At 41.4% G+C, this 14,684-nt stretch overlaps 1 protein-coding gene across 1 annotated transcript in view; it reads right to left on the bottom strand.

Moving 5' to 3' along the window:
• tub (TUB bipartite transcription factor) overlaps positions 1-14,684 on the bottom strand; it is a 34,602-nt gene that overhangs the window by 16,879 nt on the left and 3,039 nt on the right. The gene's annotated exons all lie outside the window — the stretch shown is intronic.

The following is a 14,684-nucleotide window of genomic DNA, read 5'->3' as shown; positions in this document are numbered from 1 at the left end:
CTACGCCTAAAAACGGGCATCACTGACGGAGGGTGCCAAAGAAAAGCAGGAAGAAAACCAAGCAGCCAAGTGAGAAATAAAGAAGAGAAATGTTAAAATATATACTGCGGTCAGGCTAAATTCTGTTTTTGCTTCTTGATTGCACAGTATTTCAGAAATTATCTGAGAACTGTAGTAACAGTTTAAAAAGTCTATCATAATATTAATATTAATATATTATTATATTCATTTTATTATTATTAATATATATATTATTATTAATAATATATATAAAGGATTATTATCCTTCAGTGCAAACAGAAAAATGAATCCTAAACCTTCGTACCCTCATGTGGTGAACAGGTCTATCTACAAATATTAGTTGATTTTCTCTTTCTGTTTCTGTAGAAACAACAGTGTCACAGCCTGAAAGCACAATGACACATTGATTGTATTCTCTAATGGTACGGCCTTTTAAAAATGTCAGTTGATTGACTTTGACTGAAACATAAGGAGCATGTTTACACATCAGACAACAGTAAAATAAATCAGCTTTAAGTACATTCTAAAACAGATCGATCCCCCACGCAGTTCCCGCCGTTGTGTCACAGACCACCAGGGATGCTTCAACAAAATGGAGGACAGGGAGTTATTGGGAAGAATGAGAATATAAAGGACGTTTCTGTGCTTAATATGGGTTCTCTGCTGGGGCCCTGTTCAAAAGGATTCCCTAGAAATATCACATATTTATTACATAACAGAAGAATGTGTCCATTTTTTCTAATGTGAGCTGCCAAGTTTGATGTCTTTCCTACTTTGCAACAGTAATTTTATAAGAGAGGTCCAGGTCTCACCTAAACTGATCACATGGTGTAGTTCTTTGCGGTTTATTCCCGATGCATGTGTCGTCAGGGGTGACCAAATCACAAGAAACTGTTCAAAATGGCAGCCTGCGTCATCAGTAATTAGTGATCATCTTGTCTAACTGAGGACAGGGCTTAAAGCCTCCGGCCATAAGCCTCAGCTCTGTCATACCCATGAGCAACGCATTGATCCTCTAGTCCCTCTGACTACCCAATGACGTGAGTACAAGGAAGAACATACATATTACTAATGGATACTTCAAACAAATGGTACTGAGCCTCGATAGTGAGTTAAATAACGTCAATGACTGTCAATAAATGTTCAATCACACCGTGGATAACGGTGTGTGCCCTGCATATCAGCTGGTGTGATGAAAGTGGAGGTAAATGGAACAAGCCACTCCACTGAGGAACAGGTGTAAGCACAGCACCCTGCTTAATATTTGATGCCAAAGGGAGGACTTTGAAGTTTGGCTTTGGTCATGAGGGAGTAAGAAGTGGGCGAGAGGCTGACTTTAATACAATGTTATGAAGAAAGAAAATATAGCAAACAGAACTTACTGTCTCTGTTTCAATCTCTCTTGCTTTATTTCTTTACCAACCATCATACAGTTAAGGGATAAACGATAAGATCCTTATGACAAATTTAATATTTCTAGACCAGAATTCATCCCAGAGGCGTTTTATTGTTAGCAACAGGAGGACAGCAGTATCAGTAATTATAATAATGGTCCAGGCACAGAGGCCACACTGATGCGAAAATGGATCTCTGGCTTGTGTCTGCCTGTCTTAGTCACACTGGCTCAAACACAGATGCAGAGTACACAGTCCTAATATTAAAGCACCCTGATCAGGCATGCAGGACGCTTCCCAACTGTCCAAATGACATCCAGTGACATACACCTTTCTATACGTGGTGAGGTCAGGAGTCTGCGTTTCTCACACACACACACACACAAATTTCCCAAAATTCATGTTACTACACCATGTTACTACAGCCATCATCTGTGTTTTAGTGATTCTGGTACAGTCACATATTTAACCAGTGGACAGTGTCCCTGCTCCTCATATTTCTGGTTTGTTATAACAGTTAGCATCATCAGCCTCACAGGCTATATATAAATATATATATATTGCTTTATACATAATATAAAAGAAACATTTTATCTTATCAATTTGCAGAAGAGCTCCTTCTGGTGGCAACACAAGGGACATGATGTTTCATTTCAACACAAAAGACAATAAAAAGTGAGAAATTTCTCCACTGATCTTTTCACTTAGCAAATGTCTGCACACTGTGAGTTCTAAGAAATGACAAACAGCTATGAAATGTTTATATATATATTTCAGCAGAACTGTCCAATTGTCAGGAGATGCATCTGCTTGATAACTCTCACAAAAGCCTGACCTACACACTGACGACAACTGGCTGAATGCATCGTTATGAGAAAGCACTGTGCAGCGAGTTTGTGATGTAAGCTGCAGGGCAGAGGTGGTCCGTATTCAAACAAAAGGAAAGCTGTATTTCTGTGATGCATTTAAAGCACTTTTATGACATATTTAGCCTTGAAATGCAGACTTGGAAGGAGGCAGTTAGGGCACAGCTAAGGAGTGAGTCACTGAGTAGATCCAGAATACATCACCTCACACAGGGGGAACTGATGCACGTCAGAGACACTGGAGGAAAGCCAACAGATCGTGTTAGCAATATGTCGGCGTAAGCTAAAAGTGCCTGATATGCTCCAGGATTAAAAGGACGGATGGCGCTTTAAAATGCTCACCTGTTTAATTATGTATACGCAAAACAGTGAAGTATCAGAGGAATGAATGGGCTACACTGGATATCAGATGGTGCAACATCTTGTGAGTGAGTGCAACTTGATGTAGCACAGAAACAAAGAGATCTGGAAGCTCCAACACTGCTTAACTGTATTAATCTCTTTGCTACTTAAAAGCCCTTCTTTTGCATAGCTTCAGAATAATAGGAAACTACATTTACACACGAAGGCATGATTGGCAGAAGAACGAAGTGTTAGACAAACAGATTTCATTGGAAAAACATTTTCTGATAAGTGACAAAAAAACTGCTCCTAAACGGACAAGTAAGAAATTGTTTCCCCTAAGAAAAACACAAAGCTGTGGTTAGAATTGCATATTCAAACTACTTCTCACAATTCACTTGAGAAAACTCAGTCATAATCAGATGGCATTGTGATTGTTCAATTTTACAGTGGCCACAGTAATAGCTGTGCAAAATACGGTATAGAAGAAAGCTGATTACACACAGAAAATCCTACTGTCAATCACAAACAGCCTGCTATGAATCAGCAGCACTGTGGCATTCAGCTGCAATTCAGCAGATGATATCATTATTCCTCATACAAATATTCAACAAAATGACGGTAAGTCTCTAAACCGAAAAAGGTGCCTGCGAGGCATTTTGTATAAACAGTGGGATCTGTATTTTAAGAGTTCTAAATCTTTGAGTGCGAGCGAGAGAGAAACAGAGACTGTGCATGAAAAGAATGAAAAAGTGAATAAGCACGATGGCTTGTGTCCAGTATTGACCCATCCTTAATGTGTGCCCTCTATTGATTCTTTCTAATGTGCACAGCAAATTGCCAACAATTTAAATTCATAACTCGGTTACATCTTCAGAGCTGTTTAACGACTGTGTGCACCTGAGGCACGGTAATGTCATCAAAACAAGGATGGCGTGAAATCTATGCTAAAGAATCAGCAGGCGGCCGAGTCTCACACACACACACAGAAATACAAATATACACAGTTCTTGTATCAACAGAAATCCCTGTATGTCATTGCTCAGTGTCCATCAGAGAGCATGCATAAAACATGATTTGGATTATAAAATGTCACGCTGGATGAAACAGTGTCCCAGAGAGGCAACCAGATGGACTGCTTCAATACACCAAAGTTCCATTTCCATCCTCCGTGCCATAAGCTTTATCTGAGCGCGCAGCATGAATCACTGACATATTTCTGCATATCAGACTATGATTCTGTTTACTGCTGATGAAATGCTAAAATAAAAACCTGAGGTTTGATTGATAAAGTTTGAGGCCTAAGCTAGGAGTCATTTTAATAAAACCTAGCTTATTTTTTTGATCTTGGACCGAACGTGACCTGCAGCATTAATGACAATCTCATCACTACCAGACTCATGACCGCTGACATTCCTCTTCTTCATCTTGAGAAGAGGAAGCTGTCTAAGAGTGGCAGACCTCAATGAGGAATGATCCGGTGTTTGATTTATTTCAATCTACATCCTGAGTGTCTCAGACTGCGCTGCTTTGCAGTTTCCAATTACCGCAAACAGCAACAGCACAGAAGGGTTCCTCTCTGCTTTATTCCTCATAAAGATGAATTGCATGCACATGTAACAAAAGCAACATGATCTCCTTTTAACACCAGCTGCTGATCGAACCACCACACCTCATCATTATACCCTAGATACAAACTAAGGGATGGATGCTGAAAACTAGTTTCAGCTTGACACCCCCTGTGCTGATTATCTGTATTCAACAATGTTTTAAAAAAATGTGGCCTTTGAAACAGACAAATTTAAAAACATTAAATTTTGTAAGAAACAACCAGAGAGAATCCATCCCCCACTGTGCGACACCAGCATACTATATGTCTTGAGCCTTGAGCTAAATTGGTGTTTATGGCAGGGTTTCCATTTGGAAACCACTTGTATCCAAGGGCAACAGACAAAGATGCACAGCACAGTATAATAAGAGGCACAAAACCCAATATGGGCTGATGAGTCCTGTCCCACAGCTTGCCTCTGTATATACAGATGTGTTCAGATTTCCTGATGGCCAAAATGTCGTTTTCCAGGCTGTTAAAATTACAACATTACAGCTAAAAGTTTTGTCTGGTAAAAACTCCTATCAAAGCTAATTATCTTCGTAGTTCAAACAAGGGATAACATCCCACACAGACTGACACACACATACCTCACACCCTGCTGACACAAAGACAGCACAGAGGCAGAGATGTTAAATGAGAGTGTCATCTTGTCAGGTGCTGTAGTGTGCCAGTCCTGGATATATCTTTAGAGGATGATCTGCATGTGACTCACTGTTTCAACCTCTTTCTCTCCATAATTATCTATCGTCCTTATGTCTCATCTGCAACTCTCAGATTTGTTTTTTGTTTTTTTTTTACATTATCACACTCTGACACACTGCCATCATGTCTGGTTTGTAATCATCCCAGTCATTTGATGCAGTACAGTCGTTTACTGCAGAAAACAATGAGCTACATCAAGCTGAAAATCAAATGAAAGACCACCGCAGCTTTAAATGGCTGCTTTTGGTTCTTGGCCTTCCTTCTTCTCCTGCTTCTACCTAACCAATAAGCTGGTTCACTATGAAGTCACATCACATCTCAGGACGGCCATGCCATTCTGAGCCTCAGATCATTTAATGGATGACTGAGCAGCTCCTAATGAATGTTTTTAATTCTGTGCACATGAGCAGTGAGATGGAGGCAGCGCTACGGAGTCGGTGTGATTTTACATCACATCCTAACTCAGCATCTTTGTGAGGCGGCAGTGGGTGATGTCTTTCTCTGCATGTCACGCTGCCTCCTCTGCTGGTTCACTCCTGTGACCATGGCAACAGCTGAGACTAATTATCATTTAAAAGCTCCCTGGTAGGCTATTTAGCCATAATATCTACGTCAGGAGAAGACACACATCCACAAACACAAATTCATTATCTCCTTGCTAGTTGCCATAGCTATGATTAATTAGCATCAGGCTGTGCCTGCAGTGTACATCACTGTGATGCTGCAGCAAGTGCCTGCGTTTATTTCTTTCTGCCAACAGGGGGACTCATTGATCAGTGACAGAAATGTGTAGTGTTAACTCACGGACACATGGAGGTGCTGTACAATCGCACAAGTTTTGCATTTCCATCTCCACATACTGTGCAGTGGAAGCTTCACACTTTCTGTGAAGGAGGGTGCATTCAGATTCAGGAGCTAACAGAACCAGCAGCATTGAAGCTTATTTACAGAAAGCTGCTTTTCAGGCCCATACATGAAAAAGGTCTGTGCTGTAAATGTAAGTTTATGGTACCAATGAAAGGGAGAGCAATAAATTACAAAATGTGGCATCTGGGTTATCTACCTTAGTCAATATGCAGAAAAAAACAACATCCTGGAGATGGACAAAGAGGGAATAAGGTCTGAGATCATATCACATCCTATTGGTTTTCAGAGGGTCTTTTAAGGCAAGGCTCTCTTGATAGAGCGTGACACAATGGTGACAATGTGTCCATGGAAATGAGTTGTACAACCATCCACTCAAATGTCTCAAGCCTGTTTCTCTGAATTGATAGTGCCGCAATAAAACTGATATTCCTCCTTAATGAAAGGCCTGCATGATGATGTTTTATTCATCACTATCACATTGAATCTATAAGTCATTCAAATGATGGTTCTTTTCCCTCATTTATATTAAACATGTTATCATTAATTAATATGCTCATTGAGAATCAGTATAAGCCTGCAGTACAGTTTTTCTTATAGTGCGAGGATGGGAGATTAGACTGCATGGATTTATTGTTACGTGTGCAGTTATGTTTCCCCTCATCCATCCATGGATGATACAGTTATGTATCACAACATACCTGCACACCATAAATGTGCAGCCTGAATCGCGCCACCTTCTCTGAGCTCAGGCCCATGCAACCATGCAGCTTCAAAGACACAGCACCACCTGTGAAATCACTGAAGACAAACATTATCTCACGCATGGTATTATTTGATCATGTGAGCGCATTTAACACTGCAGTTACAGTATGTCTGCCCACTGTACTGTATCTGTATAGTCATCAGGGAAAAGGAGCTGCCTGCTCTCATAAGGCCGTATAATTTAGTTTTTTCCCCACAGATGCTCGGTAATTTAACCAGTCATCTTATGATAACGGCTGCAAGACAAAATACTTAATTAAGTCTTGGAGACACAACCTTATTTCTCAAAAAACTGTTTTTTTTTTAGATAACTGCAAATGTTGCTTAACAGGAGGATTTTACCTGAAGAGCAACATATTCAAGAGTCAAACTTTCCATAGGATTCCTTTTTGCACTGGAGGCAGTCATTAAACAAAATGGCGACTCCTCCTCCTTTCTTGTGCAATCTTGCTTTCTTTTCCTTTTACTTATCAAAGCATGAATTGATGTATCTGAAACAACATTAACATTAACTTTGCAGTGGGAGAGTGCTCTCTCCCTGGGCCTCAGGCTGGTAGTGGGATTATTGTGGCTACAAGTCCTCAAACAGAAGAAGCCCCGAGTGTCCTAGTCCCTGAGGTCATCCTGTTCCCAGAACAGGTTGAAGTTATCTATGAAGGTCACTGCATGTGTCTCGCAGGTCTTAGACAGCCAGGTATTCAGTGCAAGCAGGCGACTGGATTTATTTATCTATCAATGTCTGGGAGCGGCCCACTGATGAATGATTGGACTTCCAGTTTGCTGAGTGTCTCTAAAAGTTTAGAGAAATCTTTCTTTAACCGTTCTGATTTGCCCCACTTGGTATCAACTGCACCCACATGCAGAATGATCTGTTTGACTCATGAGTGGTTTCACACAACCTGGGGGAGTAGTCCTGTTATATCAGTGACCCTGGCACTCAGATAGCTGCATGTGAGCATTCTTTCATTGTTTTTACACTGATAGTTTCTGTCTCCGAGCAGCTAGATATCTCTGTCCTTCACTTCTGACATAGATTCTGTCTCTATGTGCCCAATGATTCTTCTTCATCCCCCTCTCTGTTTTATTCTTTATGTCCAGTTTCTTATTGACTGCAGTGTATACTGGCTCGTTTACAGCCAGCTCAGACAGTGGCTGATATTTGTTTCACAGATGCTCAGTAATTTAACCAGTCATCTTATGATAACAGCTGCAAGACAAAATACCTAATTAAGTCTTGGAGATAGTCAACACACACCCGAACTTATTTCTCAAAAACTTGATGCCACTTTCCAGTTTACACCACAACGTTTTACCATAGCAACCACCTCCAGGGGCATATCACACACACACACATCCAGTGGCAGTATAGAGCGATGCAGAGCAGAGGGTGAATAAAAGAATAGCAAGAAAGAACTGAATTAACATATTTGCTATTTCTGAGCCTTTTCAAATCAGTGTTTAAAAAAAAATCCAGCACCAAATATAAGACCCATTGACAGCTGGGATAAGCTCCAGCCCCCCCACGACACTGAACAGGACAAAACAGCTTAAGAGGAATTTTACTGGAGCCATTTAAAATGCATTTTAAGAGTATTTTGAAATGCTAGTAAATGTCCCATAAGAGCACAACAGGCAGGATCTGAGGAAATATCGCCTGACTTCAAGGATACTTCAATTTATGCAACAACAAAAAAACCTTGGAGAAAAGAAAGAGACAGGAAACAATCAGTTCATGAGAAAGAGGAGGACTTCACTGAGAGCATGTGAGATAAACAAAGAAAATGAGCACGCTCTTGGGAGGATTTTTTTTCATCACCTTTTCTTGGTGCCAAGTGTCCACACTAAGACTCTGGGGTGTCAGACCTCTTCCTCGGCTGCAGTGTGACTTCACTTCATATTTTATCCACATTTTAATCTGATGATTAGAGCTAGCAGGGAACACAGGGGCAGGGCTGACCATGTGCTTTTATTGTTTATATATGTCAGTGTTATTTGATTTAATATAGTTATGATCTTTCTCAAACTGTGTACCATTAAGCTTTGTCTTTGGAGGTGGGGAGTAATGTTTCATGCTGGACACAGAGTGCACAATGGCTGCTCTGATTGTAACACAGATGGCCAGGAAAGGGTGAGAATGACTTATTGCACACATCTATATGACTATCAGGTAATCTAACTACACTTTACAACTGTTCTTTTGTTTTTGTTTTGTTTTTTGAGGTTTGATAAGTTTAAATATGTTTATGGATTTGCACAGAAAACTGAACTTTCAGGGGAAACTCGGCAGCACTTGGTCAAACATTAGGGTGCAAAGCTGGAAAAACTGAGCAGGCCTGCAGGTGCAACGAGCCACTACATCCTACTGATTGATTGCTCACTTTACTTCACTTCAACTCCACTGGCTGTGGCAATGACAGGGCGGAGCTTCCTACCGTTTCAAAAACACGCCGCACAGACTGCAGCTCTCACACTGAGACGGCGTTAATCATGGCAACTATCAGATACGACAGAGACGCTCTCATTGCTATCGGATTACAGTCTACCTGCCAACTAACACCGGACCCATGCTGGCCAGCAGAGATCCAGAGGGGGCCCAATGAACGCCACAGGAGGAAGACGCACCGGGGAAAGCGAGCTGGCGTCTCGAAATGGCTGAAGTACCGCGCAGGGCTGCCTACTATCCTGCTGTCCAACATGCAGTCTCTGGAGAGCAGCCTCCAGGACCTCCAGGTCACGGAGAAGTTTCAGAAGGACATCCAAAACTGCAACCTACTCTGCTTTACCGAGACACGGCTCAACCCAGCAGTGCCGGACCACGAAATCCAACTGACAGAGTTCTTCTCAGTTCATCGCATGGACACGGCGGACCCGGGGATGTTTGGGGGAGGCGGTTTGTGTCTCATGGTAAACCGCAAGTGGTGCGACAGCGAGAACATCGCTCCAGTTGCGCACTTTTACTCACACAACCTAAAGCTTCTGAGCATCAGATGTCGCCCCCTGCACCTCTCCCAGGACTTCTCCTCACTTCTGGTGAGCGCGGTGTCCATCCCACCTCAGGCAAACACAGACGGCGCCTTATTAGAACTGCACTGGGCTCTGACCCAGCAACAGGTTCAACACCCAGACGCTGCGCTCATCGTGGCCGGGGACTTCAGCGGCGCCAACCTCACACGCGTCATGCCAGACTTCCACCAACACATCTCCTCCTCCTCCTCCAAGGCTCGGCACTGTTACACCTCTTTCGGAGACGAGTACAAGTCACAATCCTACAGTCCGTATGGGAAATGTGTTCACGCCGCCACCTTCTTCATGCCTACACGCACACAACAGGAGGCGCCGATTCACAGTGAGGTCACACCGTGGTTGGGCCAATCGGTGTCCGTCTTGCAGCACGCTGTGGATACTGCAGACTGGAAGATGTTCAGGAGCTGGGCTGGTTTCTTGTTTCACGAGCCATTCGATCTGCTGCGAATATAGCGCAGCGTCAAGGTGGTCAGCATGGACAAATCAGGTGCATCCTGTCAAAAGTTTATCGTGGCTTTCACCTCTGAAGATTGATGTTCTCATCATCTGATGCAGGAGGAGGGAGACATGAGCATGCTGACTGCAGGAGGCTTTTAAGGACACAGACCTAAAAGAACACTGTACAGAAAATGATGCAGCAATAAGAATGTTATGGTTTGGCATAAAGCAGTGTCAACTCTGAACCCTGTTACATGCTGAAACCACAAACTTACAGCAGACAAACCAAAGCTCTAATCCCTTTAAGCAATGTTTTTTTTACCTATTTCACTGCAAATGTGGTTTTATGAGGATGAAAGTTTACTTTTTTTAAAGTTATATTTTTTAACCATGCTTTCTATGTAAAAGCCTAAAGAGTCAAACAGTTATTGCTTTGCATTGGAACGGTGAGTAATTTATCTGCACCCTCAATAAAATGCAATAACCTTTTCATGCAATAGTCTCCTTTGTGACCACACCTTGGATTTGGATTATTATTATTATTGAGGGTTCTCGTGGCATTCTGCAACATGCTTTCCTCTACTAGGAGCACCTATCTTTACAACCCTGGGTCACAGCTGGATTGTCGCGCTGCTCCAAAAGCACACCTGCTGCTGAAAGGGTAATTCAACACAGATCCACTTTGATGTAAAGGACAACCAACAAGCTCTTCTCTTTTAATAAGACCGCAAAAGCATCAAAGTGAGGAAGCTCCAAACACAGTCAAGCCACTTAATGATTATGATTCATGAAGAGAAGCGATGCTATTTGTTTCATGACGCTGCTGTCACAAGTCTAAAAACAGACACAAGCATTTCTTTGGGTCAGAAAACTAATTTTAGAAACTAATTATACATTTATTAATTCCCCTGGACAATGCCTGATGTATAACAGGCTTTTAATGTGAAAAGCCTTTTGAATCGTCATCTTTCTTTTTATTTTAAAAACCTGAGATGACCTGAGAAAACAGCAGCTTGTAATCATTGGTTACCACAGTGAATCATTAGAGATAAAAAGTGTTTGTTTTAATTACTTTTCATGTTAGACATTACAGATAAATTTATGTAGCCTTGAAAAATTTCCCACACAAACACCTCCACACCTTTCAGCTGCTTAAACACTTAAGGAAAAAAGATCATCACTAAGTGTCACTGTGGGATGTTTAGAGGGCTCCATCCTGTTCTGAGGGGATGGTTGTAATGTCTTCCTTCCATTTTCTGGCCCTGCCGATGGAGAGATGGTGAGTCCAGCCTGCTTGACCTCAGGTTTGCACTCTGTGTCTTATATTGCTGCTGTAACCTGAAAACAGAGCCAATACTAATTGAGTCATTTCTAAATAGTCAAACAGAGACTTGCCTTTCATATGCTTGCTTTGATACGCCACCGTGGTGATAAAATAAATAGTGGGACAGCTGACAGTTACAACTGACAGCATCCAAAATCACCTCGCACTGAGGAGCAGCACAGCTCACACAAAAGACGCTAACGCACTTGTGTATGTAGAAGCTGTCTCATGTTTCTCTGTATTGTTACCTGTATTTCTGGGTTTAAGATAAAAAAACATATGTGTTTATGTTTAAACAATTTTAACTTGAAAACTGCGCTTACATAGGTCCATATGGATGAATGGCTGTCAAGAAAGGTGAGAAAGCGGCACAGTTGCATATACACACAACATGAAATCTCCATCAGTAGCTTAAAGTGACAGTGGTGGGTATGTTGACTGAGCATACCAAATGTGTGTGTGTGTGTTTTTTTTTTTGCTGTTAGAATTAAAAGGTAATTTCAAAAGGAAATAAGTCTCTGCATGCCGGCCACAGATCGCATGAATTAGCATCTCTTTGGAAACAATGGACATTTAAAGTTTTTCTGTCTAGCCTTTGGGCAGCTTTGCTTTTTAAAGCCAAGGCCGCCAGACAGTGACAGCTCCTGCACAGCAACCACAGGCCAAAACACAGAGGGAGACGTCTGAGACGAAGCGCCTCACCTTTTACCCCTGATGTCAGTACTTGTCAGCAGCATCATAGGAGACCAGCCACAAATAGGTCAGGCTGGCTGCATCTCCTCCTGAATTTTACTTCTACACTCACTCATCACCTGTGTTTGTTTTCCATTATAAGCACTTTAATGACCAAAATGACTCATGTAAAATAAACTGATGTTTACATATATGATGATGTCAGTGTGAGTCATGAGTGTAAATTATTAATAACAATGTGTATTCTGTTCTGTCAGCCTCTGCTTCTTTGCCTTGTTATATTAAATTTCATTAAATCAACCCAGTTGGTTTGATATTGCAGAATCTGCAGTCCGTTGCAGCTCTGGCTTATTGCCATTAAACACAGTATAAATAATGCCATGTCAGGCCACTGATGAGGACCACAGAACACTTCTTAATCAGGAAAAATCGTATTTTCAGATTGTCCAACTGACACTATCTGAAGAAGGTAAGGGATGGATTAGCATTCAGCTTCTACTCATGTGTGGATGCTGACCTTTTCAATACTTAAAGTGAAAATGAAAAGTCATTATCACAGCCACTTGCTGTCAGTGAAAAACAAGAGACATAACAATAGAGACAAAAAGCTCAAAGACGTTCCATTTCCTCCCTCGGTCTGTGGTTACTACAGAAACGGGTGGACAGTGACTAAGCTCTGAAATGCATAATAACAGCGGTGCAACAGAGGGCTCGTTGAGCTGGAGAGTCAGAGCCAGTCTGACAAATGAGACATGAAAGGCCACTTCATCAGAAACAATAAAAAGGGACACAACCACATTTCCTAACATTCCGATATATATAAAATATCATCAAACGGTTAAAATGTCACAGTTTACGTTTTGTTTGCCAGTATAAAGATGTCACAGTCTGTCTGTGCATCAGACCAGGAACCTGAATTTTTCTGATTAAACAGATTTTCACAGCAGGCTGAGTGGACGTTCCGACACTCTCTAAGCACAGCTGTCACTTCAGCTGCTCTCGTGCACTTTACTGTAGCAGTCATGGAGGACAGTATCAAGCATTCAAAGTGGCTGTCAACAAACCTACCCTGACACCATACTGTACATGTAGAGCCCTATAGATGCTTCTTATTTAGACCTAAAAAGGATTTAAAGTAGCACGCCCAGTCTGAATAAGTGCTAAAGTGCTTAGTGAAGAGGAAATGCTCTGCTTAAGTATAGTCAGTACCTTGTGGATTACAAATGTTGCTGCACTGGCTGAATAATAGGCGAGGGTAGAGCACACAGTCACAGTTTGTAGTTATCTACATATGCGTCTTTTTCATTAGTTCTCTTCTGAGATGGAGACTGAAGATTCACTCTCTAACCTTGCTTGTATGCATTTTTCAGCTAAAATACACAATTCTTTTGTGAATCAATTCTAAAGCCTCTCACGATGGCACAAACACATGATAGACCACCACTTAAGAAGCTCTCAGCATGTTTCTCACATATCTGCTGCTTGGAATTGGGTTCATCTTTGTTTTGTATTATTCTGCATACCAGAAGTTAATGACATACTTTCATACAAATAGTTTTTTTTCTCTTAGCTCCGAGATTAAGGTTTATCACTCGATTCTGTGACACAAACATAACAACAAAAGCAATCCAAGGTATCCCTGCCTCTAATCAGATGCCTGCAGTCCAATGCACACACTATGGGTTCCTATACAACCACAGTCGTATGGGAAGAATATAAAACACACAAAAATCTGATCTCCTTCCTGCTTCAGGCATGATGTAGTTGCACACCAAACATGCTTCCTAGCACAAATATTTACATTAAAATTATTCATGACAGCAATAATTAGCCTGGTTTTGATGCTATATGGCCCATTGTTTCCCAAATGCTTATTTAAGTGTCAGGGTGAGGGGAGTGAAGCAGGCCCTCAAATTACATACATAAACCTTGTTACCTTTACATAATATAAACCACTGTGTCTGCTACTGGTCCTCTCTCTTTCTCAGCTGGATAACTGGTCAGACTAGCCTTAAGCTTTTATATGAAATCAAAAATCAAAAGGAGATTTTCATTCATACCACATATTATATATACAGGGGCCTGAAATGTACTATAAAAGAAATATTAGGAAGTAGAGCTGGGAAAACTGTGTCCCTTCATTTCCGAGTTCCGACTTGCAAATAGATTGGTTTGGCAGAGACTTAGCTGCAGAGCCTCTGATGTGATTTTTATCTATTAGTTCTGCAGCTGAATAGAAATAATTAATTAATAAATGGTTATCTCATTTACTCTACAAACAGCTGGTGCCTTCACAGGGGGAGAGATCCACAGCTAACTTGTTATTATATTCCATAATCAGGCATAAGAAATGAAAGAGAAATGTATCAGCTTCACCTTTTTCCTTTTCTCTATACTTGGTAATCCCTCAGAGGAACACACTGTACACGGGGAAATTAAGACAAACCTTTGCCTTTGGTTAAAAAGCTGATGACTCTGAATTGTATCATGTCAGACCACCTTGCTCCTTCATCTCTAGGATACAGTGTTTGCTGAGTGGGTGCCAGGACACAGTGTCATTGTAAGAACGAACAGGTTCTACCAAGCTACAAAGACAGCAAAATCAGACTGATATGGACACTGTAATCTGTAGGAGAGGG

This window comes from Parambassis ranga, chromosome 3 (genome assembly GCF_900634625.1).
Source record: "Parambassis ranga chromosome 3, fParRan2.1, whole genome shotgun sequence".
Lineage (NCBI taxonomy): Eukaryota > Metazoa > Chordata > Actinopteri > Ambassidae > Parambassis > Parambassis ranga.
This window is presented reverse-complemented; position numbering and strand designations above follow the sequence as displayed.